The sequence below is a fragment of the Stenella coeruleoalba genome (genome assembly GCF_951394435.1).
Source record: "Stenella coeruleoalba genome assembly, chromosome: 3".
Classification (NCBI taxonomy): domain Eukaryota; kingdom Metazoa; phylum Chordata; class Mammalia; order Artiodactyla; family Delphinidae; genus Stenella; species Stenella coeruleoalba.
In genome coordinates this window covers 138488042-138515855 of record NC_137148.1, presented here as the reverse complement: position 1 = coordinate 138515855, position 27814 = coordinate 138488042, and the positions used below count along the sequence as shown (strand labels likewise).

The 27814-nt window shown below is 37.8% G+C and overlaps 1 protein-coding gene across 9 annotated transcripts in view; it reads left to right on the top strand.

Moving 5' to 3' along the window:
- LOC307183788 (uncharacterized protein) overlaps positions 1–27814 on the top strand; it is a 693054-nt gene that overhangs the window by 516239 nt on the left and 149001 nt on the right. For 7 of the 9 annotated variants that reach the window (XR_013827609.1, XR_013827610.1, XR_013827611.1 and 4 more), the window contains one exon: positions 25778–25847. The exons of the other annotated variants lie outside the window; for them this stretch is intronic. The gene's annotated coding sequence lies outside the window, so the exon portion shown is untranslated. The remainder of the gene's footprint in view (positions 1–25777; positions 25848–27814) is intronic. 9 annotated transcript variants of the gene reach the window in all.

The window sequence follows — 27814 nt, the reverse complement described above, 5'->3', positions numbered from 1 at the left end:
ACATTTATGAATTTCGAGGTAGTGTACTAAGTGCAGAAGGTCTTGAATAGTATAGAGTTATGAATAGTAATGAATAAGATTAACTCTCACCCACCCCTTAAATGGATTTAGTATTATAGTGGAGAGACATGCACATTTAAGTAAAATTGTATTGAGCACTGCAGAGAGATGGAGGGTGCCAAAAGTTATACAGCAAAGGATTCTGGAGAATTACGACAATGTATATGAGCCATTTATTGTATTTACTGGGAGAAGGAATGGAAATGGGAGGAAGGAGAAAGAATTGTGAAAGTGATACCATGATTCAGGTTTCCACAACTGTGTATAGATGGTGGTAATTTACTGAGCTGGGTGACAGTGGAAGAATGCCATATTTCTGTGGCAAAATGGAGAAAATGTTAAGGAGAGATGTGTACATATTGAGTTTAGGATGTCTTTAAGATATCCAAGTGACAATATAAGTAGCCTTTTGGAGTTCCATGATCTAGAGCATAGAGAAGGGGACTGGGATATATAAATGCATAGGTAGTCAACATGAAGTGACAGAAGGAGAAAAGCTCACAGAAGGGCAGAATACTGAGTGATTAAAGTCAAAATCTTCAGACTAAGCCTTCAGGAATTCCAGAATTAAAAAGCCTGATGGAAGAGGAAGATCCAGGAAAAGAGATTGAAGGAATACACATAGAAGTAGGAAGATGAACATGAAAGGATGGTATTGTGATACACAAGGGAAGAATTTTTCAAGATGGTGGAAATTTTCTACTATGTTGAAGTTCTGAGAGATAAGAAAACGAGAACTGAAAAGTAGAGTAGCAGTTCCTCAGTGATCTTTGTAAGAGCCCTGTGGCTTAGGGGCTGAAAACAAAGCCAAACTGCAATAAGTTGATGAGTGAGTAGCAAGTGAGGAAAGCAGGAAGATACAGAAATCCAGAGTGCAGATGGAATGATTTGCTTTAGATATAAGAGACACGTTCTTTTTTGTAGGAGGAAAAGTTGAGGAGAGATGCCAGATTCATTTTCAGTAATTTGTAAGTATGGGATCAAAAAGAAAATTTCCTGTCTGATGGCTTCTACTTTCTCTGTGTAGAAGGATATGTGATTTTTCTGCGAGTGATGGTGTATTATCAGATAGCTATTGCTGAGTAGCAAACAATCTCAAATCTTTGGGGCTTAAAATGGCAACCATTTATTATTCTTCATGAGTCTATGGAACCTAGCTGATCTGGCTAGGTCCCATTGATTTTGTCTGGGCTTGATCATGTGGCTGCAGTCAATTGCCAGGTTGGCTGCAGGCTAGTTGATCTAGGATGACTTTAGCTGAGACAACTCATTTCCCCTCCATGTTCTCTGATCCTACAGAAGGTTGGTCCAGGCTGTTCTAATGGTGGTAGCAGCATTCTAGGAAAGCATATTGTTATGCACTAAATGTATGTGTCCCCCCAACTCTCCTGGAATTTGTACGTTGGATCCCTAACCCCCAGTGTGACTGTCTTTGCAGATTATAGACATAATTAAGGTTAAATGAGGTCATAAGGTTAGACTATGATATCATAGGATTATAGTGTCCTTATAAGAAAAGATATCAGAGAACTTCTTCTCTCTTTCTTCACTATGTGAAGACACAGCAAAAAGGTGGCTGTCTTCAAGCCAGGAAGAGAGCCTTCAACAGAACCTGATCATGCTGGCATCCTGCTTTCAGACTTCCAGCCTCTAGTACTGTGAGAAATAAAATTTCTTTTGTTTAAGCCACTCAGTCTATGGTATTTTGTTATAGCAACCCAAGCAGTCTAATATAAAAATAAAAAACCCACATATATCCTTTTGCAAGCCTCTGTTTGCTACTACCCCATTGGCCAAAGCAAGTTGTATGCCCACCTCCAGATTCCAAGTGGGAAAGATCCTCAAAATTACAGAGAGGACATTCATTGGAGCCATTATACAACAAATCCAACAGAGAAGGAAAAATGGATATAGATGTTTGAGTAGAATGGGCAGCGTTTAATTCATTCATTGTGGATCACAGAAAAACTTACTGATAAGAGGTATACATTAGTGATTTTTAGTTTGTAATGAGTCATACTAATCAAATTTGTGGTATGACTTTTTTTTTCCAGGAATGCTTAATGACCCAGGTATATTAGTCAGATGGAGCTGCCATTTAAAAAATACCATAAACTGGGTAGCTTAAGCAACAGAAATTTATTTTCTCACAGTTCTGGAGGCTGGAAGTCAGAGATCAGAATGCCAGTGTGATCGAACTCTGGTGAGATCTTTGTCCTAGCTTTCAGACAGCCACCTTCTCATTGTGCGTTCACATGGCCTTTCCTCAGTGTATACACATGGAGAGAGAGAATGTCTCTCTTCCTCTCCTTATGCCAGTCCTGTTGGATAAGGACCCCATGCTTATAACCTCATTTAACCCTAATTGCGTCCTAAAAGCTCCATCTCTAAATGCAATCATGTTGGGGTTAAGGCTTCACCATATGAATTTGGAGGGGAAATGATACAGTCCATAACATCAGAGTACAGAAAATAGAAGACATGTTGTTATTTATTGTGGGTTTTTTGTTTTTTTCCCAAGGGTTTTTTTCTATGATGGTGAAAGTACAGAGGTACAATGGAATTAATGTTATTGATTAGAGAACATTTAAAATACAAACTGAAAATGGAGGCAGTGGTGGATTAATCAAGCTGAAAAGACCTACAATAGGCTATTAGAATTAATGATTTGAGAAGTAGAGTGGCTTCAGGGATGACAAGACTCAGGGTGTATTCATGGACATGGATCATGGAGGAGTTGAGAAAATACTGGAGATGAGGAGGTAATGGAACTGAGAAGCAAGTATGTGGAAAGGTTGTACATGTGTGTACAGAGATGTACATGTACAGGGTATCATACACCCTGATGGCAGGGACCTGGTGGGAGAAAGCCCATGAGGGATAGCATTGTCTTTAATAAATAAAAGAAATGACTCGTAGGGATGTGGATAACACTGACTAGGACATTTCCCACACCTTAATTTTTCTAGATAATCAATCATGAGATGAACATACTATCTTAAAAATTATTTATGTGAATAATTATCTTACAATTTATAGGGTACAGCTCCCATAGTAGTATCTGTACAATGCAGCAGAGACAAAATACAAAGGCAGCTCAGTTAGACACTTTTGGTCCTAATTGTTTTCTGAGTAAATGTGTGGTTTTAGAAGTACTCAGAGAAAAGAGATATATCAGCTCTTACCTCCAAATTTAAAGCCACATTCAGATAATCAACCAAAGGAAAAGACAAGATTCAGGTTGCTTGTCTTGCTATTATATCGTTTTTTATAACCTTTCAGCTGACAGATGGCCCCTGAATTTCTTTCCCCCCCGCCACCCTTCTGCTTTGCTAAGTCGGTCTTCCATTCTCACATCCCTGAGATCTGGAGGGGCTCAGCTGTCTGAGTTATTTTTTGTGTGTTTATATGGCACCTCTCACTGCAGTCTTTTGGAAGAAGGTTAACCATCTTCAAGAAAGATGTCCTCAGTTTCTTCCCCGGCTGAAAAATGCTAAATACAGGAGCAGCCAAGGATAAGGGTAAAATCCTCTGGCCAGACCTTACCCTACACCCTCTCTATCTTTCTTTTCATATTTTTCAGTTGGAAATTATAGGACTTTTAAGTGACATGGTTTCTGATGGAACTTTCAAGATATTCTACCTCTTTTTATTTCTTTATCTACAGTTGCACAAAGAAAAAAAAGAGGCTGAGGTTCTGGTTACAACATAACATTTCTCTATTTGGGAGGACTTTTCAAAAGGCCTTGGGCAGAAATCAGTGTACCTTCTCCCCATTAATAAAACCATTATGAGGACCTCTGTATAACTCACTGTGTCATACCTGTTTCCTCTACTAGACTATGAGCCCTTTTGGGCAGAGTGCTAATCATCTTAATCTTGAAATGACCCACAATGGCCCAGTACTTGGCAACTCATAATAGTAGGCATTTATCGAATGTTATTATGTTCCAGAAACTATCTAAATACTATTATTCATTCATTTAACTCTCTCTAAAAACAAAAAGATAGGTACTGTATCTCAGTTCCACCAATGCCAAATTTAAGGCATATTGAGGTAGAGCTAACTAATCCACGTGGCACAGCCCTTAAGAGGTAGGGCCAGAACTCAAACCCAAAGAGTCTAATTCCAGAATCTATTCTATTCACTACACTATCATTCAACAAATATTTATTTAGCATGAGCCATGTTCTATGTCCTGTGCTAATCACTGAAAATCTTCCAGAATCTTGTGATACTTGTACTTATGGGGTTAGACGTACAAAGTGATTTATGTAAAAGAAAGTACAGATTGATATTGGGAGAGATTATGAGTTAGGACTTTTTTTTCTAGCTGCAAACAATGAGACATCAAATTGACACTAGCTTAATTCCTAAGGATATTTACTGTTTACTTAAGAAGAAATTCAGAAGTAGGTGGTGTCAAGGTTACTTTTTTGGCACAGAGTGTCATCAGTGACCCAGTCTCCTTTGATCTTTCTGTTCTGCCTCCCTCGGTGCAACTGTGATTTTCCTTTCATCGTTTTAAGATGGCACCTCAGCTTTGAATAAACATCACAACTGCAATTACATTCACAGCCAGAAACTAGGAAGGGTATCTTTTTTGTCATTTCCAGCTAATGTTTCCTTTATGTCTCATTAGTTTGGCAACTGATAAAGGGGCTAGCACTTCTGTGATTAGATTAGATAGATCATGATAGGTATCCACAGCAAAACATGGTTGTCTTAATTAGAAAGAAAGGGGAGGGTGGATGTTGAATAGATTCAATCATATTACCATTGAAAAACCCCAAAACCCTAGTTGGATTTAACAATTATTGGAGAGTTGGGAATAGCTTCCTTTGAAAGAAATGACATCTCTCTAAGGTAGTAGAAACTGTTCAGTAAGAATACATGTTGAGGGAGAGAATTCTAGGCAAAAGGATTGTGTAAAAAGCCCAGAGTCAAGAGAAAGCTTAGCATTCTTGAGAGTATTAAGAAGTCTGGAGGTATTAAGAATGCCTGGACTAAAAACAATTAAAGAGAAGTCATAGGGAAGAGCCTCAATTTGCAGTCAGGTGTCATACTCTAGAGGACCTTATAAGTCACTTTAGGATTGGGAATTTTATATTAAACAGAATGGAAAGCCATTTAGAGTCTCAGAAAATAATTACTGAATAAATGTTGCATAAGTAACTAAAGATAATATTAGTAATATTTATAGTATTTTTTGAGGCATATCATAAGAGATTTCAGTATCTGTATTACTATTTTTTTTTTCAAAACACGTATTTCTACCAGCCCTCTTAAAACACATTTTATTCTGTGGCCCTTATGTAATATGGTATGATAAGCAGTTATAATTTGTAGGGAAATTGTAAAGGAAATTTATGGAGGAAAGAGACCAAGGCTACTTTAAAGGTAGGTCTCTCTCCTTATTTTTTTTTCTGATTTCCTGCTAAAATCCAGTAGTAAAACCTTAATCCATTGGAAAGTTAGAGGGAAAAGGAGCTCTGATGTGGCCCATGCAAGTCAGCCTACTGGGGCAGAGAGCAGGATGGGAAGGATGGGACAGAACTGGAGCTAGATTGAGGACTTGAGACAAGTGTGCCTTAAAACACTTGTGCTCTAGGTGCTTTTCTAATCCCATTCTTGTCCTAGCCCTGGGATTTGAGGGCAAATCTGGATTTTTAGCTACTTGTAGCCAGAAATATCCTCACTAATGGAAACCGTTTAGCATACTTGAGTTTGAATAGTTTATAGTTACATGCCTTCAGTTAAGTTACTCCACCCCCCTATACCTTAACTGTCCTCTTGGATAAAATGCAGTTGCTCTGAAGGGTCATATGGAACAACTTAGGTAAAATGCTTTGGATGGTAGGTAGGTAGAACGCTATCACTGTAATGCTCAGAAAATAGTAGAGAGTATTAGCATTATGCTGATGATGGATTGGAATTCAAGTTTTACTCACACTTGCTATGTCTTTGTCTTCCTTGAAACTTGATGTCTTTCCAAGGGGTGTAGGTCACAATGGGAATTTTAAGCCACTAAAGCAAGTAGTGAGGAGAGATACTTTGGAATTGAGACGATGTTGTATGGGTTTTCATCAGTGTTGCCTTGAGATATGACATATCCAGTTTCAGTCAGTATGTATGGAAGCAGTGTTCTGGTTACTTAGAATGATTCAAAGAATATGAACATATTTTCCATCATTGGGAGCTTACAGGCAAATTATAAACACTAAGAATATTATCCTATGAAATAAAGCTGCGTTCTCGGAATTTAAATTTTCTTTGAATTCTTCACAAGGCCAAAATGAGGAGTTGTAAAGCATAAAATGATTAATGTCAGCCTACACCAAAATCAAAGTTCAAGATTTATAACATTTTCCAAATGAATAGGAGAATCTGGGGTTATTTAATGCACAATATAAGATGCAGCCTGTTAAACAATTTTAGAAAAGAAATTAAAGGCTGTACTATAATATACATAAAAATTCCATAATGATCTATCACAGTGCTTTGGCATCAGAAAGAAATCCATGATACTTAAGTTAGCTAAGAGTGCAGAGTTGGTGGAAAATGAACACTGTTACCATGGCAACGAGATTTGAGATTCACAAGGTGGGTTTTAACCTAAGGCTCCTGTCTTCAGAATGAATACATGCAAGTAATTAGATACCTAAATTGCTGAGACAGCATGTGAGAAACACAAGCATATTTAAGGAAAAATATCTCTCCCAAATATAAATCATCATCAGTTGTAAACAGAATCAGAATAATACCAGACTGCACTGAGCAGTGACTTCCATTTTATACTCTTCCATGTTGAGGTGTGGGTTCTTTCTTTTTATCTAGAGCAAAAATATTCCTTTTTGAAATTGTTATTGAACTGCATAAAATGTGACCATACAGAGAGTTTCCTTATCTATATAGTGAAAGCCTTAGAATATATGGTGTTTCAGTGTCCTAATTAGAGGGATGCTGTTGGTTTAGAATTCCAGACTTTTTAGCAGTAGTTTGAAGAGGGCTCTTTCATTCTTCCTTAGTAGATTTAAATGTTCTTCCCTCAGTTGTTTGGCATGTGTCTTAGGCGTGGGATAACTTGGGGCAAGTGTGAAATACCTGTTCAAACGAGATTAAGCTAGGAAATAAAATACACTTATTAGAAGAATTCAGCTGTTAGCATATGGATTTCAAGGCAAGGAAGTTCTGTCACATCTTAATTATGGCTGGGATTAGAACTGGAAAGTCATCTGCAACTTTGCAGCCTCTCTCTCTTACCATTATCATGTCTCTTCTCTACTTTCCTCTCTACGTTTGCTTTATTCTTTTCTCTTTGTTGCCAACTTTTCTTTTTCTGCTCTATATGCATATGGGGCCAACATGGTTGTCCCATACTAAGATCTGCATTACACCCCAGTTCAGGTACCCAGTAGATGTTGTCTTGGGCAATGATTTCCAAATATTTCTTTGTGAGATCTGGAGCTATGATTTCCCTGCGTGAGGCCAGACAGCCACAGATAAAAAGAGTTAACTGATCAGCTCTCTTTGTTGCTAGTATACTTGGGCTCCAGGAACCAGCAAAGCAACTCACATACTCCTTAGGCCCGGTGCTGCAGACAAGGCATGCATGTGGCCATTCACTCCTGCTTAGAACACTGGCTACTCTTGCTTGTGGCCACTGCATGTTAAAACAAAATAGAATGACCTGTGGTCAGTGAATTCTATTGCTGCAGATCATTCCAGGAACTCCCTAAAAGGATACTGAAATGTAAAAGTGATCTCCTAAGATCCCACTCTGCCAAAATAGAAGTCATAGCTGTGTTCAAGAATGGGCAATAAGCTCACCTCCACCCCAGGTTAAGAAAATTATTGACACCCATGATGCTCAACAGTTGTAACTCCATCAGTGAGCTGTTGTTGTGCCTATAGCTGCATTTAATGAGAACAATTATAAGAATGGAAATAATCAACTCCTGAAAACATCTAGACTATTTTGAATATTTTTTACTATTATTACAGATTTTCTCTGGGGTTTCAGGAGTCAAATGAAACTGCTACTGATAAGCTCAACTGTGTACAGCTCTAAGGAGGGTGCTTCACTGGAGAATATCTACAAGACTGTGTATCTGACCTTTATGGCTGGAGAAGGAGGCTCCCCCTTTTCTGTTGTCATGTGGGTCTCATGGGAGTGTCTATTATTGACAAATATTAAACCAGAGCCCTATTGGCAAGTAGATCTGAACCACAGGCCCATGCAACTACTCATGCCCTAAGGACCTAATTAAACTGCATTTTAAATATTCCACTTCAACTGGGTGTTACGGTGCTGCTGTGAATTTCTGCCCTATGGCTTATTGATTATGATAGGCAGCTCAGATTGCAGAGTCACGTGATGTTCCACAGTTACAGGTTCACACTATCAAAGTCCAAGAGCAAACCAGAAGCTTTTTTGTTTTGCAAAAGGAAAATAGAAATTTGCAGAACTCATGACTTTGCCTCAATACCTACCAGTGTGTACTGTGTTTTTCTTATTAGAACTTGCCAGAGGGTCTATAGAGCATACACGGTTGTCACCTACACTTGTGGCATCATTTCATTTACTGAGTCCTACAGACAAAGGTGAAGAGCAACTCGTTCTGTAGAGCAGGCCAGCTGTAGGGTCTTTGTTAAAACAAACATGAAAAGAATCACAAGCAAATATGATCAAAAATTAATGTTATTCTAGTGCATTTAAAATTTTAACAAAATGCTTAATTTCCTAGAAAATTTTATAATTTACCAAAACTTACTTCAGAAGTAGAAAACCCAAAGTAGACCCATTTTAATTAAAGCAATAGAATTATTTGTTTAAAAAAATTTAAGAATATTGAAAAACAAATCGTCTATGTCCAGAGGTTTTATAGGTGATCATCTTCGAAATCATTTTGATCTTTTAAAAAATTAACAATCTATTCCAGTTACAATAAAAAGGAGTATTCTAGTTCATTTGTGAAATTATAATATTCTTTATATGAAAACTAGATAAGCATGGCATGATAGAGAAAAGTTATATGGCAATGTCAGATAACATATTGAGAAACACAAAAGCAAAACACTAATAAACAGAATTTAGTAGTGTATTAAAATACACTGGGTAAAGTGATGATTATCCCATAAAAATTTATTAGTAAATTCACTTCGTGTGGAACGGCTTCAAGATGTCTTTTCAAATCTGTTCTTTCTTCTATTGACTTGAATTTGTACCTGGGATGTAGCAACTTACCTAGCAACTACATTTCCCAGCCTTCTTGCACTTAAGTGGTCAGTGTTTGCCAGTAGATTATGGGCTGATATGATTGGGCCAAGGCCTGTAGCAAAGTCGTAGGGGATGCTGGAGCAAACTTGATTTCAAGAAATCAATGTCTGCAGATGGTTTTGCTAGTCTGGACTGCTTAACTTGGACTATTGCATGATGGAGGAAAATTACTAGTATTGATATGTATGTGACTAGGCACATACACACATATATACATGTATTCACTAAAATAACTTTTTAAATTATTTAAATCTTAACATATAGGTTTAAGATTTTTTTTTCACATTTTATTTTAAAAAATTTTTAACGTCTTTATTGGAGTATAATTGCTTTACAATGGTGTGTTAGTTTCTGCTATACAACAAAGTGAATCAGCTATACCTATACATACATCCCCATATCTCCTCCCTCTTCCATCTCCCTCACACCCTCCCTATGCCACCACTCTAGGTGGTCACATAGCGCTGAGCTGATCTCCCTGTGCTATGCAGCTGCTTCCTACTAGCTATCTATTTTACATCTGGTAGTGTATATATGTCCATGCCACTCTCTCACTTCGTCCCAGCTTACCCTTCCCCCTCCCCGTGTCCTCAAATCCATTCTCTATGTCTGCGTCTTTATTCCTGTCCTGCCCCTGGGATCTTCGGAACCTTTTTTTTTTCTTTTTTTTTTTTTAGATTCCATATATATGTGTTAGCATACGCTATTTGTTTTTCTCTTTCTGACTTACTTCATTCTGTATGACAGTCTCTAGGTCCATCCACCTCACTACAGATAACTCAATTTCATTTCTTTTTATGGCTGAGTAATATTCCATTGTATATATGTGCCACACCTTCTTTATCCATTCATCTACCGATGGACACTTAGATTGCTGCTATGTCCTGGCTATTGTAAATAGAGCTGCAATGAATATTTTGGTACATGACTCTTTTTTTTTTTAACATCTTTATTGGGGTACAGTTGCTTTACAATGGTGTGTTAGTTTCTGCTTTATAACAAAGTGAATCAGTTATACATATACATATGTTCCCATATCTCTTCCCTCTTGCGTCTCCCTCCCTCCCACCCTCCCTATCCCACCCCTCCAGGCTGTCACAAAGCACCGAGCCAATATCCCTGTGCCATGCGACTGCTTCCCACTAGCTATCTACCTTACTACGTTTGTTAGTGTGTACATGTCCATGACTCTCTCTCGCCCTGTCACAGCTCACCCTTCCCCCTCCCCATAACCTCAAGTCCGTTCTCTAGGAGGTCTGCGTCTTTATTCCTGCCTTACCCCTAGGTTCTTCATGACATTTTTTTTTTCTTAAATTCCATATATATGTGTTAGCATACGGTATTTGTCTTTTTCTTTCTGACTTACTTCACTCTGTATGACAGACTCTAGGTCTATCCACCTCATTACAAATAGCTCAATTTCGTTTCTTTTTATGGCTGAGTAATATTCCATTGTATATATGTGCCACATCTTCTTTATCCATTCATCTACCGATGGACACTTAGATTGCTGCTATGTCCTGGCTATTGTAAATAGAGCTGCAATGAATATTTTGGTACAGGACTCTTTTTGAATGATGGTTTTCTCAGGGTATATGCCCAGTAGTGGGATTGCTGGGTCATATGGTAGTTCTATTTGTAGTTTTTTAAGGAACCTCCATACTGTTCTCCATAGTGGCTATATCAATTAACATTCCCACCAACAGGGCAAGAGTGATCCCTTTTCTCCACATGCTCTTCAGCATTTATTGTTTGTAGATTTTTTGATGATGGCCATTCTGACTGGTGTGAGGTGATGCCTCATTGTAGTTTTGATTTGCATTTCAATAATGACTAGCGATGTTGGGCATCCTTTCATGTATTTGTTGGCAATCTGTATATCTTCTTTGGAGAAATGTCTATTTAGGTCTTCTGCCCATTTTTGGATTGGGTTGTTTTTTTGATATTGAGCTGTATGAGCTGCTTGTATATTTTGGATATTAACCCATTATCAGTTGCTTCATTTGCAAATATTTTCTCCCATTCTCAGGGTTTTCTTTTCGTCTCTTGGTTTCCTTTGCTGTGCAAAAGCTTTTAAGTTTCATTAGGTCCCATTTGTTTATTTTTGTTTTTATTTCCATTTCTCTAGGAGGTGGGTCACAAAGGATCTTGCTGTGATTTATGTCAAAGAGTGTTCTGCCTGTTTTCCTTTAAAAGTTTTATAGTGTCTGGTCTTACATTTAAGTCTTTAATCCATTTTGAGTTTATTTTTGTGTATGGTGTTAGGGAGTGTTCTAATTTCATTCTTTTACATGTAGCTCTCCAGTGTTTGCAACACCACTTCTTGAAGAGGCTGTCTTTTCTCCATTGTATATTCTTGCCTCCATTATCGAAAATAAAGTGACCATAGGTGTGTGGGTTTACCTCTGGGCTTTCTATCTTGTTCCACTGATCTGTGTTTCTCTTTTTGTACCAGTACCATACTGTATTGATTACTGTAGCTTTGTAGTATAATCTGAAGTCAGGGAGCCTGATTCTTCCAGCTCTGCTTTTCTTTCTCAAGATTGCTTTGGCTATTCGGGGTCTTTTGTGTTTCCATACAAATTGTGAAATTTTTTGTTCTAGTTCTGTGAAAAATGCCATTGGTAGTTTGATAGGGATTGCATTGAATCTGTAGATTGCTTTGGGTAGTAGAGTCATTTTCACAATGTTGATTCTTCCAATCCAAGAACATGGTGTATCTCTCCATCTGTTTGTATCATCTTTAATTTCTTTCATCAGTGTCTTATAGTTTCCCACATACAGTTCTTTTGTCTCCTTAGGTAGGTTTATTCCTAGGTATTTTATTCTTTTTGTTGCAGTAGTAAACGGGAGTGTTTCCTTAATTTCTCTTTCAGATTTTTCATCATTAGTGTATAGGAATGCAAGAGATGTCTGTGCATTAATTTGGTATCCTGCTACTGTACCAAATTCATTGATTAGCTCTAGTAGTTTTCTGGTAGCATCTTTGGGATTCTCTATGTATAGTGTCATGTCATCTGCAAACAGTGACAGTTTTACTTCTTCTTTTCTGATTTGGATACCTTTTATTTATTTTTCTTCTTTGATTGCTGTCACTAAAACTTCCAAAACTATGTTGAATAATAGTGGTGAGAGTGGGCAACCTTGTCTTGTTCCTGATCTTAGTGGAAATGGTTTCAGTTTTTCACCGCTGAGGACAATGTTGGCTGTGCGTTTGTCATATATGGCCTTTATCATGTTGAGGAAAGTTCCCTCTATGCCTACTTTCTGGTGGGTTTTTATCATAAATGGGTGTTGAATTTTGTCAAAAGCTTTTTCTGCACCTGTTGAGATGATCATATGGTTTTTCTCCTTCAGTTTGTTACTGTGGTTTATCACATTGATTGATTTGCATATATTGAGGAATCCTTGCATTCCTGGGATAAAGCCCACTTGATCATGGTGTATGATCCTTTTAATGTGCTGTTGGATTCCTTTTGCTAGAATTTTGTTGAGGATTTTTCCATCTATGTTCGTCAGTGATATTGGCTTGTAGTTTTCTTTTTTGCTGACATCTTTGTCTGGTTTTGGTATCAGGGTGATGGTGACCTCATAGAATGAGTTTGGGAGTGTTTCTCCCTCTGCTATATTTTGGAAGAGTTTGAGGAGGATAGGTGTTAGCTCTTCTCTAAATGCTTGATAGAATTTGCCTGTGAAGCCATCTGGTCCTGGCCTTTTGTTTGTTGGAAGATTTTTAATCAGTTACAATTTCAGTGCTTGTGATTGGTCTCTTTATATTTTCTATTTCTTCCTGGTTCAGTCTCAGAAGGTTGTGATTTTCTCAGAATTTGTCCATTTCTTCCAGGTTGTCCATTTTATTGGCATATACTTGCTTGTCGTAATCTCTCATGATCCTATGTATTTCTGCAGTGTCAGTTGTTACTTCTCCTTTTTCATTTCTAATTCTATTGATTTGAGTCTTCCTTTTTTTCTTGATGAGTCTGGCTAAAGGTTTATCAATTTTGTTTATCTTTTCAAAGAACCAGCTTTTAGTTTTATTGATTTTTGCTATCGTTTCCTTCATTTCCTTTTCATTATTTCTGATCTGATCTTTATGATTTCTCCTAACTTCGGGGTTTTTTTTGTTCTTCTTTCTCTAGTTGCCTTAGGTGTATGGTTAGGTTGTTTATCTGAGATTTTTCTTCTTTCTTGAGGTAGGATTGTATTGCTATAATCTTCCCTCTTAGAACTGGTTTTCCTACATCCCATAGGTTTTGGGTCGTCGTGTTTTCATTGTCATTTGTTTCTTGGTATTTTTTGATTTCCTCTTTGATTTCTTCAGTGATCTCTTGGTTATTTAATTGTGTATTGTTTAGCCTCCATGTGTTGCTGTTTTTTACAGATGTTTTCCTGTAATTGATGTCTAATCTCATAGCGTTGTGGTCAGAAAAGATACTTGATATGATTTCAGTTTTCTTAAATTTACCAAGGCTTGATTTGTGACCCAAGATATGATCTATCCTGGAGAATGTTCCATGAGCAGTTGAGAAGAAAGTGTAATCTGCTGTTTTTGGATGGAATGTGCTATAAATATCAATTAAGTCCATCTTGTTTAATGTGTCATTTAAAGTTTGTGTTTCCATACTTATTTTCATTTTGGATGATCTGTCCATTGGTGATAGTGGAGTGTTAAAGTCCCCTACTGGGATTGTGTTACTGTCCATTTCCCCTTTTATGGCTGTTAGCATTTGCCTTATGTATTGGGGTGCTCCTATGTTGGGTGAATAAATATTTACAATTGTTATATCTTCTTCTTGGATTGATCCCTTGATCATTATGTAGTGTCCTTCTTTGTCTCTTGTAGTAGTCTTTATTTTAAAGTCTGTTTTGTCTGATATGAGAATTGCTACTCCAGCTTTCTTTTGATTTCGATTTGCATGGAATATCTTTTTCTATCACCTCACTTTCAGTTTGTATGTATCCCTAGGTCTGAAGTGGGTCTGTTGTAGACAGCATATATATGGGTCTTGTTTTTGTATCCATTCAGCCAGTCTGTGTCTTTTGGTTTGAGCATTTAATCCATTTACATTTAAGGTAATTATCGATATGTATGTTCCTATTCCCATTTTCTTAATTTTTGGGGGTTTGTTATTGTAGGTCTTTTCCTTCTCTTGTGTTTCCTGCCTAGAGAAGTTCTTTTAGCATTTGTTGTAGAGCTGGTTTTGTGGTACTGAATTCTCTTTGCTTTTGCTTTTCTGTAAAGGTTTTAATTTCTCCATTGAATCTAAAAGAGATCCTTGCTGGGTAGAGTAATCTTGGTTGTAGGTTTTTGCCTTTCATCACTTTAAATATGTCCTGCCACTCCCTTCTGGCCTGCAGAGTTTCTGCTGAAAGATTAGCTGTTAACCTTATGGGGATTCCCTTGTATGTTAATTGTTGTTTTTCCCTTGCTGCTTTTAATATTTTTTCTTTGTATTTAATTTTTGATAGTTTGATTAATATGTGTCTTGGCATGTTTCTCCTTGGATTTATCCTGTATGTGACTCTCTGCATTTCCTGGACTTTATTGACTATTTCTTAACCCATATTAGGGAAATTTTCAACTATAATCTCTTCACATATTTTCTCAGTCCCTTTTTTTTCTCTTCTTCTGGGACCCCTATAATTCGAATGTTGGTGTATCTAATGTTGTCTCAGAGGTCTCTGAGATTTTCCTCATTTCTTTACATTCTTTTTTGTTTATTCTGCTCTGTGGTAGTTATTTATACTATTTTATCTTCCAGGTCACGTATCCGTTCTTCTTCCTCTGTTATTCTGCTATTTTTAATTTCATTTATTGTGTTGTCCATCGTTGCTTGTTTCATCTTTAGTTCTTCTAGGTCCTTGTTTAAAGTTTCTTGTATTTTCTCCATTCTATTTCCAAGATTTTGGATTACCTTTACTATCATTACTCTGAATTCTTTTTCAGGTAGACTGCCTATTTCCTCTTCATTTGTTTGTTCAGGTGGATTTTTACCTTGTTCCTTCATCTGCTTTGTAGTTTTCTGTCTTCTCATTTTGCTTAATTTACTGTGTTTGGGGTTTCTGTTTCACAGGCTTCAGGTTCGTATTTCCCATTGTTTTTGGTGTCTGCTCCCAGTGGGTACGATTGGTTCAGTGGCTTGTGTAGGCTTCCTGTTGAGGGGACTGGTGCCTGTGTTGTGGTGGATGAGGCTGGTTCTTGTCTTTCTGGTGGGCAGGACCACGTCCGCTGGTGTGTTTTGGGGTGTCTGTGACCTTTTTATGATTTTAGGCAGCCTCTCTGCTAATGGGTGGGGTTGTGTTCCTGTCTTGCTAGTTGTTTGGCATAGAGTGTCTAGCGCTGTAGCTTGCTGGTCATTGAGTGGAGCTGGGTCTTAGCGTTGAGATGAAGAATTCTGGGAGAGATTTCGCCATTTGATATTACGTGCAGCCAGGAGATCTCTGGTGAACCAATGTCCTGAACTCAGCTCTCCCACCTCAGAGGGAGAAACACTTAAAGCAGAGGTAGTTATGGAAAAGTGATAGTCAACAGACCTTTTCAGAAAGATCACCTTTACCAAAGGTCCACATTCAGAAATTGAGAATCTGGATATGTATTTTCTCAAAATCATACATGCCTGTATATCCCCTACAAGTCTGTGTATCCTCAGGGGACAACTTCCCCTATTTGAAGATTGACTTCTAGACTAGGGCAGTGCTTCGGGTATTGTGATGTATAGATCATGTGCCCTAGAAATACCTAGGATGTTTGTTAAAAGTGAAGATATTGGAGATCTAGCTCCAAATTCCATCCATTAATTGTAGAGCTGAGGCCATAGAATCAAGTTTAATGCTGTCCAGGTAATCCTGATACCGGTGGTCTCTTCTAGTCCAAACACAAAAAACCAATATACAAAGAAACCACAGTCTCTTTCCTACCTCTCAATACACATAAAAGGAAATTCAGTTCATAACTCCCAGCAATATTTCTCAAGCATTCCATTCTTTCTTCCCAACTCCCTCATACTCAGACTAACTCTGTTCCTTTTATTCACCACTGACATCTTCCACCACCCAGCAATTTCACCAAACAATAAACATGCCGGCCCCACCCACCTCCCATTCCTGGTTATGTGGATTGACCTCGCAGTGTCCTTCTCTTTCTCCTCTCAACTCTCTCCATTTTCATCTCTCATTTCTATCATAGTGCATCACAAATGCCCAAGACTCATGAGGACAAAAGTAGATTTGCCTCCATGGGCAGACAACATGCAGTCTTTCTGATGCAGAGTGTAGTAGATTTGATGCCTTTCTGCCAGCTCCAGAAACCTCAGTGACTGAGAACAGTGTCATGGAAGAAACCGTTCACAAATTCTAAGAGTGACATCAACCAAAAAATTAATATATGAAAATTCACAGGATCACTGTACCTTTCTAACTGCCCTGTATAAGTTAACTCCATGAACTTATGAGAGAGGTGTTTTTTGTTGCTCAAGTTACAAGACTTTCTTCTTTTTGATCAGAGCAATGTGCAGAGAGAAATAAAGGAAATTCAGTTTGGAAAACGGGGTTCATTTCTATGTGAATTGACAGAGCTTTCTCCTGAAGAGGAAAATAGACACGCCAAGTCTTGCAGACTGTGTTCTCTAGATTCCGTGTCTAGTGTGAGAGGTTTATTTGGTCAAAACCATGAAAGGAAAGGAGAGAAAGCAGGACGGGGCAAAGGGAGAAAACTAATTCCATGCAGGTCTGACAAGGCCTCAAGGAACCCCACTGGGATGAATCTCTAGGGTATATGTGGACAGAGTTATCCCACTGTGGGATGAAGTGTCTGGGGCAGGTCTTTTATATCCCCACTTCTCTCAAACACCAGATGTGAGCTGCCCTGGGAAAGGTGAGAGCTGGGAAGAAGAGATTGCTCTCTCAAGCTGAGGAATCCCCCGAAAGAGCCTACAGGTGAAGACTGCCCGCTGACTACCCTCCTCCAACTTGGCAAGCACTTCCATGAAGGGGGATTTGGTCTATGTATCTCCAGGCTCATCTTGAAAAGGATCTGTAGAATGAAAGGAGAGGGACAGAGAGAAAGCCTGGAGTGGTTCTGAAAATGGAGATATGGGAGCAATTTTGAAAAGGGCATGAGAAAAGGAAAAAGTAGCAGTTATGCTGGAATGTCTTTGATTTAGGAAAGATAGACAGTAAAACCGAATGCTGGGATCTTGTGGACTCTATTCGATTTAATCTCCCATCAGCATTTTTTTTTTTTAGAGAGACTTAAGTAAACATTTAAATTCCTTTCAGTTCCTTTTGGATCTGTGATAATGAGCATAGGCTAAATTCTAGCTTTCTATTGGTAACAAATGGATTGTCACTCCCTTGCTTAAAACTCTTCAGTGACTTTTCATGACCCTCATAATGTAATCCCTCCTTCCTAAAATGCCAAACAAGGTCTGTAGTTTTCACCTTTTGTCCGTTTTTACATTCCCTACTTCATTCTCCTTCTCTGTCCTCTCTAGCCATAATGAATGCTTAGCTCGCATTCTCTCTTCCTCCTAGCTTTGCACACATGCCTTTTTTTCTGTTTGAGTCACTTCTCACTTAGTTTCCTCATCTTCCAGGTTTCAACTTAAATCCCACCTCCTCAGGGAGCCTTTCCTGACCCCCAATACCCCAATTATACTCTCCATCACAGCTATATTTTGTCTTCCAAAACATTCATAATACTCCAAAGTATTTATTTATCTCAGTTCCTACATTCTCTGAGCAGCTGAAAATTTTATGAGGGCAGGGAGGCATCTCTTTTGCTTATCACTTTATCTTAAGTGCTTTATGTGAGAAAGGATGTTTTTTAATGTTAGGGTTTTTAGTCATAAGCAAGTGCACATGGTAGAGGATTCTAAAAAGAACTGCCTGAAGTATTGAAACAGAACTGAATTTTTGGTACTTTAGGTTGGACTGGAATATGAGTAATTACTATTATAATAACTATGATCATAGTTAACACTTCAGTGATGCTTACTCCATGTTAGGTATTATTTTAATTCTCACAACAATCTGAGAGAGTCTGGTTATGTGAAATGATTATAACAATTCATTACATCTATATTTCGTCAGATGCAGGAACTAAACAACAGATTTTTTAATTTCACACACTGTGTAAGTATTACAGGCCAAAGATATGAACCCTGGCTCCCAACCCAATGCTCTTAAGTAATATTCCATTATACCATTTTATATTTGAGTTTGCCATACATAATAACAAGAGAAGGGGACCGTATTTCCTCCCTATCAGGATTGTTTTAGTTAAGAAACTAGAGGGTATATATTTCTGTGTTTTTTCCTGCTGAAAAATGGACTCCCCTCTTCATTGCTCTTATATCAGATATCTGAATGTGCATTTAACAGTTACCCTGGTCAGCTGTTAGCTGACCTCCTCTTATTCACAAAGAGAATCTGCAGAGAGTATGGATAATTTAACAATGGCTTTTAAAGTTAGATACTGTCGAGATTGAATGCATGGGCTATAGCAGAGATTGACCTGGGTTCAGCTGTCATCTACTTTTGGGCACAATCTTTTGAACATATTTTCTCAGTTGTAGATAAAGATAATAATAATAGTACTATCACACTTTCAAGGTTACTTGAAGAATAAGCATAGTACTTGTCATTTACTTCAAATGGCAGAGAGAAAAAGCCTGTTTTCTCTACTGTCATCCAAAACGTTTCCATGCTACCTGTTGTAACAGCTTCGAACTGCTTGTTATAATCTAACGGTAGCTAGTTTTATTTATGTATACTCATCTGGATAATGGAATTTGAGCAAAATTTATCTGACTGATCATTTCTATGGTTGTAGTGACTTATAAGTTTATGGTTCAAGATGATGGTAACTCAGCAGCGCAGTTGCTAATACTTTCATGCCCAAGGTAAAAGTAACCGAGGTCATCATAACCCTGCTTGATACTCATACCTAGCTGGATGTAAATTCAGTGTGGAACTTTGGGATTTCACCAGGTCCTGATTAGTGTTTTTAAAATACTTCTGGTATTTTTCTGCTGTAAGCCCTGTGTTGTTTCCTTAGTGCTGATCTAGCCTAAGGCCAGCCAATCTCCAGTCAGAGCCCACAGCACACACTGCTCATCATCAAGTTTCTCTTTCCAGCTGAGCCTTAATGGGTCCTCCAAATCCTCCCAAGCAGCCAAACAACTGATTGGAGTTGGCCAGAAAACTACCTATCATCCCAGGAATGGGAATTCAGAGAAGTGATGTTAGTAAAGGCTAGAAGAATTAGATGAGGCTTATGATGGAGATCAGACTTCAGGCTTGAATTATGAAGACAGGGGATAACGGAAGAATTCATTTCAGTATTCTGATCCTAGTCATATAACATACAACATTTATGTTTTAAAATACGCCATTCTATTTTCTGGATGCCGATCCACATCTCCAGCAGCAAGTGCATAAGACGTGTTTTATACTAAATTATTATTCGTGTGTTCTCACCCTAGCCAATTCAATTTTATATTTCATCCCGACCACAGATGGGTTTGCTCATTACCAAGGATGAGAAAAAGAGGGAACGTACATGGCTTGTTCCTACTAATTTCTAGTGGTCTTTCAAGCAGCCAGCTCATATTTGCAACACTTGGGAAAAACAGATAAAGAGCAGCAAATAAAGAAGTAGACAACATAAGGGACATTGGGAGTGATTAATATTGGAGATTTTAATTCTGTGCTTCTTAATATTTTAAGGGTCTCATTTCTTTTGGAAATGTTCATGAAGGCTATTGATTCTCATGCCAAGAAAGACATGCCTATTAAGACATTTAAAGTGTGTATATGATCTCACAGACCACTAGGGGCATCCATGGATCACAACATAATAACCTCTGTGTTAGATTGTGGCTTCCCAGAATAAGACATCCTATTACTACTCGCCAGCAGTTGAACAAGGGCGTGATTTTTCCGGAAACATAGCACCTTGTAATGCAGGGGCCCCCAACCCCTGGACCATGGACCTGTACTGGTCCACAGCCTTTTAGGAACCAGGCCTCACATCAGGAGATGAGTGGCCGGCAAGTGAGCAAAGCTTCGTCTGCCGCTCCCCATCGCTTGCATTACCGCCTGAAACATCTCTCCCCCAACGCTCCCCCACCCCACTGTCCATGAAAAACTTGTCTTCCACAAAACCAGTTCCTGCTGCCCAAAATGTGGGGGACCACTGTTGTCATGCATGTTGGATGTTACATGAGCCAGAGCTTCCTCAAACTTCTATTCATCATTTTAGAGCACTGTTCTCCCATTTCAGCTACTTGCATTCTACTTTCATGATTTTACATATATCTGTATAAAATAAAAATTTTAAATAGTTTGTTTAATATTTTTCTTTAAATTAATTTTCTAACAAATTATTTTCTATAAACTTTATATTCCTACAGTGAATGTAAAATAGATATAACGTCCATATAGATTTTCATTCCCATAATGATCTTAAGAGAAATTATTATCACTGTTTTATATATGTGGATACTGAGGTCAGAACATTGAAGCAAGTTGGGTAATAAGTGGAACAAGTAAGATTCAGGTACAGATCTAACTGGCTTTAAAGCCTCTGCTCTCAGCCACTGAGTTTATTACTTCTTTTGTTTTCAGTAGGCTATAAGATGAGATGTATAAATGAAGACATTTAAGGAATCTGGACAGATTGCACTAATAATTTGGCTATAAATTGACTTTCCCTCATAAAAAAGTTAGCAAAAGATCTCATAAGCATTTATATAAACACCTGAGCTTACGTAAGAATTTTTACTCTTTCTTGCTTTCCTTTCTTATTACAAGAAAAATACTTGTATTGCAAGAAATTTAAAAACCACTCTCCAAAATATTATCTGGAGATAACCACTAATAACATTTTTATTTCACTGGGTTTCTTTTCCATCCATAGAGGGAGCTGCTATAATCCTATTTCATAAATTTGAAGTTCAAATTAGAGTCAAAATGCTTTTTTATTCACATTATAATTATTCTTAGCATTATGCTGTATGACTCCTGCAATCACAAAGGGAAGTTCCATTGCTAAAATGTAAATACATAACTAAGAAGAAAATATAGGTAGAGGAATGACATCAGCGAGATGGCAGTATGAGAATTTGTAGAGCTCATCCCCTCTCAGAAACATCAATTTGGACAACTATCCATGCGTGAAGATACCCGTATAAGAGCTAAGGGTTCCAGGTGAGAGATTACAGCATCTAGATGGAGCACAGAAATAGGAAAAGATGCACTGAAGAAGGTAGGAAAGACAGTTTCATATCACCCCCGTTACCCCTCCCACAAGCCTGGACAGCCCAGTATGGAGAGAGACACCTCCTCCATGGGGGAGAGTGAAGTAAGCACCTGACCTCATTGGGGATCCCACACCAGGTCCACGGCAACACCACGCAGACTTGTTGCAGTCCGAGGATCTCAGTCTACTGCAGTACTAGGTTGGCTTTCATGGTGCCTCGCATGGCCCAGGTTCCTGGTGGGGTCCCATGAGCCTAAGATTTCAGTCCAGCACAGCACCAAAGCAGCCCCCCAAACCTAGGCTCCAGGTAGGTTATTTGGAAACAAGCTCCGGGTCCAACCTAGCACCAGGCCAGTTTTTCCATGAGCTTAGCTTCCCAGCCAGATCACATGTACCTAGACCTACAGATAAAAAGATGTTCAGCATCACTAATGATCAGAGAAATGCAAACCAAAACCACAATGAAACATCACCTCGTATTTGTTAAAATGACTGGGGCTTCCCTGGTGGTGCAGTGGTTAAGAATCACCTGCCAAGGCAGGGGAGACGGGTTCGAGCCCTGGTCCGGGAATATCCCACATGCCGCAGAGTAACTAAGCCCGTGCACCGCAACTACTGAGCCTGCGCTCTAGAGCCTGCGAGCCACAACTACTGAAGCCCGCACCTAGAGCCCGTGCCCCGCAACAAGAGAAGCCACTGCAATGAGAAGCCTGCGCACCGCAGCGAAGACCCAACACAGCCAAAAATAAATAAATAAAAGTTTTTAAAAAATGGCTATTATCAAAAAGACAAGCCATGACAAATGTCAGTGAGGAGTGGAGAAAAAGGAACTCTTGTACAGTGTTGATGGGAATGTAAATTGGTGCAGACACTATGGCAGACAATATGGAGGTTCCTCAAAAAAAACCAAAAATAGAACTAACATGTAATCCAGAAATTTCACTTCTGGGTATACATCCAAATAAATGAAATCACCACCCTCTTGAAGAGATATCTACACTCCCATGTTCATCGCAACATTATTCACAATAACCAAGACATGAAAACCACCTAAGTATCCATCAGTGGGTGAAGAAGATGTGGTATATGCATACAATGAAATATTATTCAGCCATAAAAATGAAGGAACTTCTGCCTTTTACAACAACATGCATGGACCTTGAGTGCACTGTAGTAAGTAAAGTAGGTTATACAGAGAAAGACAAATACTGTATGATCTCGCTTACATGTAGAAGCCAAAAAAAGAGCTGAATTCATAGAAACAGAGTAGAATGGTGGTTGCCATGTCTTGGGGGGAGGGGTGAGAAAACTGGAGAGATGTTGGGACAAACAAAGGGTATAAACATCCAGTAATAAGATGAAAAGTTCTGCAGATCTAAGGTGTAGCATGGTGACTATAGTTAACAGTACTGTATTTGAAATTTACTAAGAAAGTAAATCTTAAATGTTCTGACCACACACAACAAAAAATTATGTGAGGCATTGCAAGTGCTAAGTAACCTTATTGTGGTAATCATTTCATAATTATATGTGTATACCTAATTATACAGTGACAATATAATGTGTCAATTATATTTCAGTAAAGCTTGAAAATATATATAAAGATTTGAAAAGAAAAAATGTATACAATAAAATTACTTAATTTTCATATGGTACTTTCTCATCAGTACATTGTCAACTAAACAAAAATTGAATTATACTTTTAACTTTCAGACCCTTAGCCTGTTTTTTTAATTTCATATTTTGTATGGAATTTTTCAGCTTTCTCATAAAATTAACTACTAGATGTAAATCTTGAAAACATCTTTGACTATTTCCCCAGGTTATGACCCAGAGGTCCATTTCTTGATCAAAAGGAATACTTATTTTAAAACCTTTTGATATAAGTGATGGGTCTGTTTGTTTATCTGTTTATTGGCAACAACCTTTTCCTTTGGAATACATTCTTGTGAAAACGTTGGTTAAGGTTTCTTGCTCTGGCTTAGAAAAATAATGGACATGTGACTCAGGGCAGGTCAATCAAATGCTACCTCTTTGAAAATGAAGAGTATAGTCAAAAAAACTAAAAATACTTTGACCTGGTTCATTTCATTTCAGCCTCCCTAAGAGTTATCCATTAGCTCATGCTTCATGTACTTCCTCCCAGTGTTTTTCTACCTCTGTCTGAACCTGCTCCCTTCAGTTCTAAGAACTCTGAGGTATCCTGCTAATGAAGTCCTATCTGCTCCAGTTGGCTAGTCAGTTTCTAATGCCTCAAACAAGAATTCTAAAGAACAACATTCTTGTTTGTAAATTTCTCTCCAAAAAGATCAAACCAATTTCCATTTGCATCAGTAATATATGAAAGTGTTAAGGTAAGATTCTGAAAGAAATGGAGAATACCCAAATGACAAACTGGAACTGACTGCGTTTTCTTTAAAATTTGCTTGATCAGAAGCAACATTCTCTCTTCTTTCATCGAAACTAAGTAATTCCTGTCTTGCAGTTAACATCACAGTGAATGAATGAAATCTCAACCTCAAAATTAGAACTCATTTTGTGATGGGGGCATAGTAGTTTCTTCAACAAACACAAATGTGTTTTGCTGTACTCTGTGGAGACTTTCTTTTTAACAGTATGCTTGAATCTCCTTTGGAGTTACTTTGAAACTTGTCCAGTCTTGCCAACAAGTGATTATCAATTAGATGTTTCTGTGAATAAACATCCAATTTACTGCAGTGATTTGCAGATACAATTTTACCCCTTTCTGTGCATCTGTTTTTATTTAACAGCATATAGCAATAATGAATATATAAGCATAAAAATAGCCAGGTATGTATTATTTTAAGTGGTAATTAGGAAGCAAATCACCTGTGGAACTCATGGGATGATTGTTAGGGTCTATTAGGCTTGCATAATCCCATTTACATTTGGAGTTAAATTTAAACATAGAGCAAAGGATTAAAAGCCAAAAGAAAACACAGGTATTTAAGTATGAAGATGATATGGTTACTTAACTGACACTGAGGCTGAAGACAGTTGTTAAAAACAAATTAAGATATTCCCTTTCTGGAGAATGGAGGCAGAGAAAGAAACCTTTAATTAAGGCGTGGGTGGGGGGGGGGGGGGGAGGGATTCTTCAACAGCTGTAAACCCCTAAAAATAAACAAGTTGACTGATTCAACTCAAAACAGAGCAGATGGTGTTCAATAAAGGGAATATATAGTTACAATTATGAAGAGTAGGTATGCTCTCATAATTATCGGTAGAAAAAAAGCGTATATCAGTTTGAAATGTTGGCAGTAATCAGGCAGGAAGAGTTTGCTACCATTTCAGTTGAAAACATTTTGAGCTATGGAATCAATTATCTACTGTGATCATTCCATTGAATGCATTCAATGGAGAAGGACTACGTGAGAAGGGATATGCATGTAGGTTTTGGCCTCAGAATACCTAGGTTCAATTATCAGCAAGTTAGCTAATCATTTCAAGTCTTAGTTTCCTAAAATGTAAAGTGGCAATGAATACAATTGACTTCAGTGTATTTTTGTGAAGTTTAAATGTGCACAGTGGTCTACCATGTAATAAGTAGTCCAGAATGGAAAACTCCCATTATAACAATCATGTACTATTTTCTCTCATGCCATTGTATTTGTATTTGACAAAATTGGATTGCTATGAATTAAAATATATGTTTCAAACCAAGCTATCTACTAATTTATATCAGGGTTTCTTATTAGTGACACTAATGACATTTTGGACAGTTCTTTATTGTGGAAGGTTTATCTTACGCACTTTAAGATGTTTACCAGCATCCCTGGCCTCTATCCACTAGATGCCAGTAACTGCCTCCCCCAAATGCACAGCCATGACAGTCAAAACTGTCTCCAGAAATTGCCAAGTGCCCACTGAATGAGAGCCACTAAACAAAATCAAAATGCTTAGATGATGGTTTCGGGAGAGTATTTCAATGATATTTTTATTTTAATGACCATGTGTATGTGTTCACTACCTTAGATGAATATTTACTAAAATTTACTAGTAAATTAAAGAAACTGACTAAATTATGATATGACAGTAAACACCCGTGGACACAATCAGTCATCTTTGAGGTATTGCTGTGTTTGAAGCCAAAGTGGAGAGTCCAAGGTGCACCGTATGCTTAAGTCCTTTCCATTCTCATCTTTCATTACAGCTGAGATAGAACACAGATGAGAACACAGATGAGATGAGCACAGTGAGATGAGCACTAAGAACCAACTGAGGTAAATTTTAAGTGTTTCTATGTGTAAGTGAAATGCTAACTGTCTATCATGGAACCAAAACCAGTGGTTGTTTAGTAACATCATTTTGTATTAATATATTTTCAGTTACTGAACTTCTCTTTCTGGAAGTCACCTCTGCGCCAAGTATTGGGCTAGGGGTTGACAATACAGAGACATATTCACCAGTCTTTGATCGATAGTGTAATAAGGGATTCATCTATGTATCTTGCTTGACTATATCCGCAGGTACATTGAGGACTGCAAGACACATTAAATACATGTAAGATATTTATATAATACATAAGTGAATAAGTAAAAAGCAAAAGAAGAATTTCTGTGTCCACCCTTAGTCTGTCTCCTACCTGATCAAAGCATTCTGGCCATCTCTTAAATTCCTGTAATATAGGTTTTCAGATAAAATTTACAATGCCCAGTTAAATTTGATTCCAGATAAACAACGTTTTGTTTTTGTTTTTACTGTATGTCCTGTACAACATATGAAACATACTTATATTGAAAAAAATTATAGTTTATCTGAAGTTCAGGTTTAATTGTGCATCCTTTATTTTTATTTGCCGATACTGGCAACCCTACCTAAAATTCTTCAGTAAATTTTCTCTGTCCTTAAGCTTTCCCTCTTCCTAGAATGTTTTCCCCTTCCATTGCAGCCTTCCTTTTTAAAAATTTACTTTTCCTTGTCATTTCATATTAATCCTTCAAGTCTTAGCATAAATACTGCATACCCAAGAAAATGTTTACTGCCTCACCACACCAAATTGGACTCTCTATATTATATGGCATCATAGCACCTTGTTCTTCATAATATATTTGATAATTATAATCAAATTATTATATGTGCATTTATTGGATTGCTGTGTTTCTTTCTAGCTAGATTTTAAACTCCTTGCCAGCAGGATCAGGATCTGTGTTTTTCAATTATTAGGAGCAGTCTCAGTATCAGTTATTACGAGCTCAAGAAGTATCTGTGGAATAAATAATTAGATGTGTTCATCTGGAAGAGATCTACTATTGGCTTGACATATTTCTATGTCAAGTGCTTATCAGATGTGATGGGGTTTTTTCTCTTCTAGCATCATAGTGAAGGTAGCCAAAATGGAGCTGAAAATCTATGTTGGATGATCAGATGCAAATTTGAAAAGGGAAAGGATACTCAAAAAAATATTTCTCCCTCTTTCATGTCACTCTGTATACATGAGCCAACACCAACAAAAAATAGGAAATATTTATTGAGCATTTATTACATGTGAGGCACTGTTCAAGAAACTGGAGCCATAGTTGTGAACAACAGAGTCAAACTGCCTTTCCTCTCTGGAAGAGACACAGGCATTTAAAGTAGTGCGTGTGTGCACGTGAGGGAGATGATTTCAGGAAGTGATATAAGCAAGAAAGACTATTAGAGTATGATAAAGGTAGATGATGCCTATTTTAAATAGCATGGTCAGGAACAACCTCTCTAGACGTAACACTTGAATAGACTCTTGAATGAATTTCGAAAATGAATGGAGATCTTCTTGCTGAAGAAACAACAAATAAATGTGTTCAGGAATAGGAATAAATTTGACACTTTTGAAGATGAATAGGGAGGCTTATATATCTAAAGTTCAGAGGGAGAGTGAGAGAGTGGTAGGCCATGATGAAGGGGAATTCTGTAGGAGCAGAGCATGTAGGGTCTATAGAGCATGAAAACCAGTCTGATGGTATTTTACAAAGTGACAGGGAGCCATTTGAGTCTTTTGATCACAGAGTCATGGTTGGCCATTTCCTAGTTTCCTACCTCTTTCCCATTTGACAGAAGACTGTGTGTGATTGTGGGTTGGTGTCTGTCTTGCATTCATTAAGGATATTTAGAGTCTAATTGGATATAAATATGGTTCCACAGTGTTAGTGAACTTCATTTTTTAGCTACACTTGGCAAAAACATAGGAGACAATGCTAAGGTATTTAGA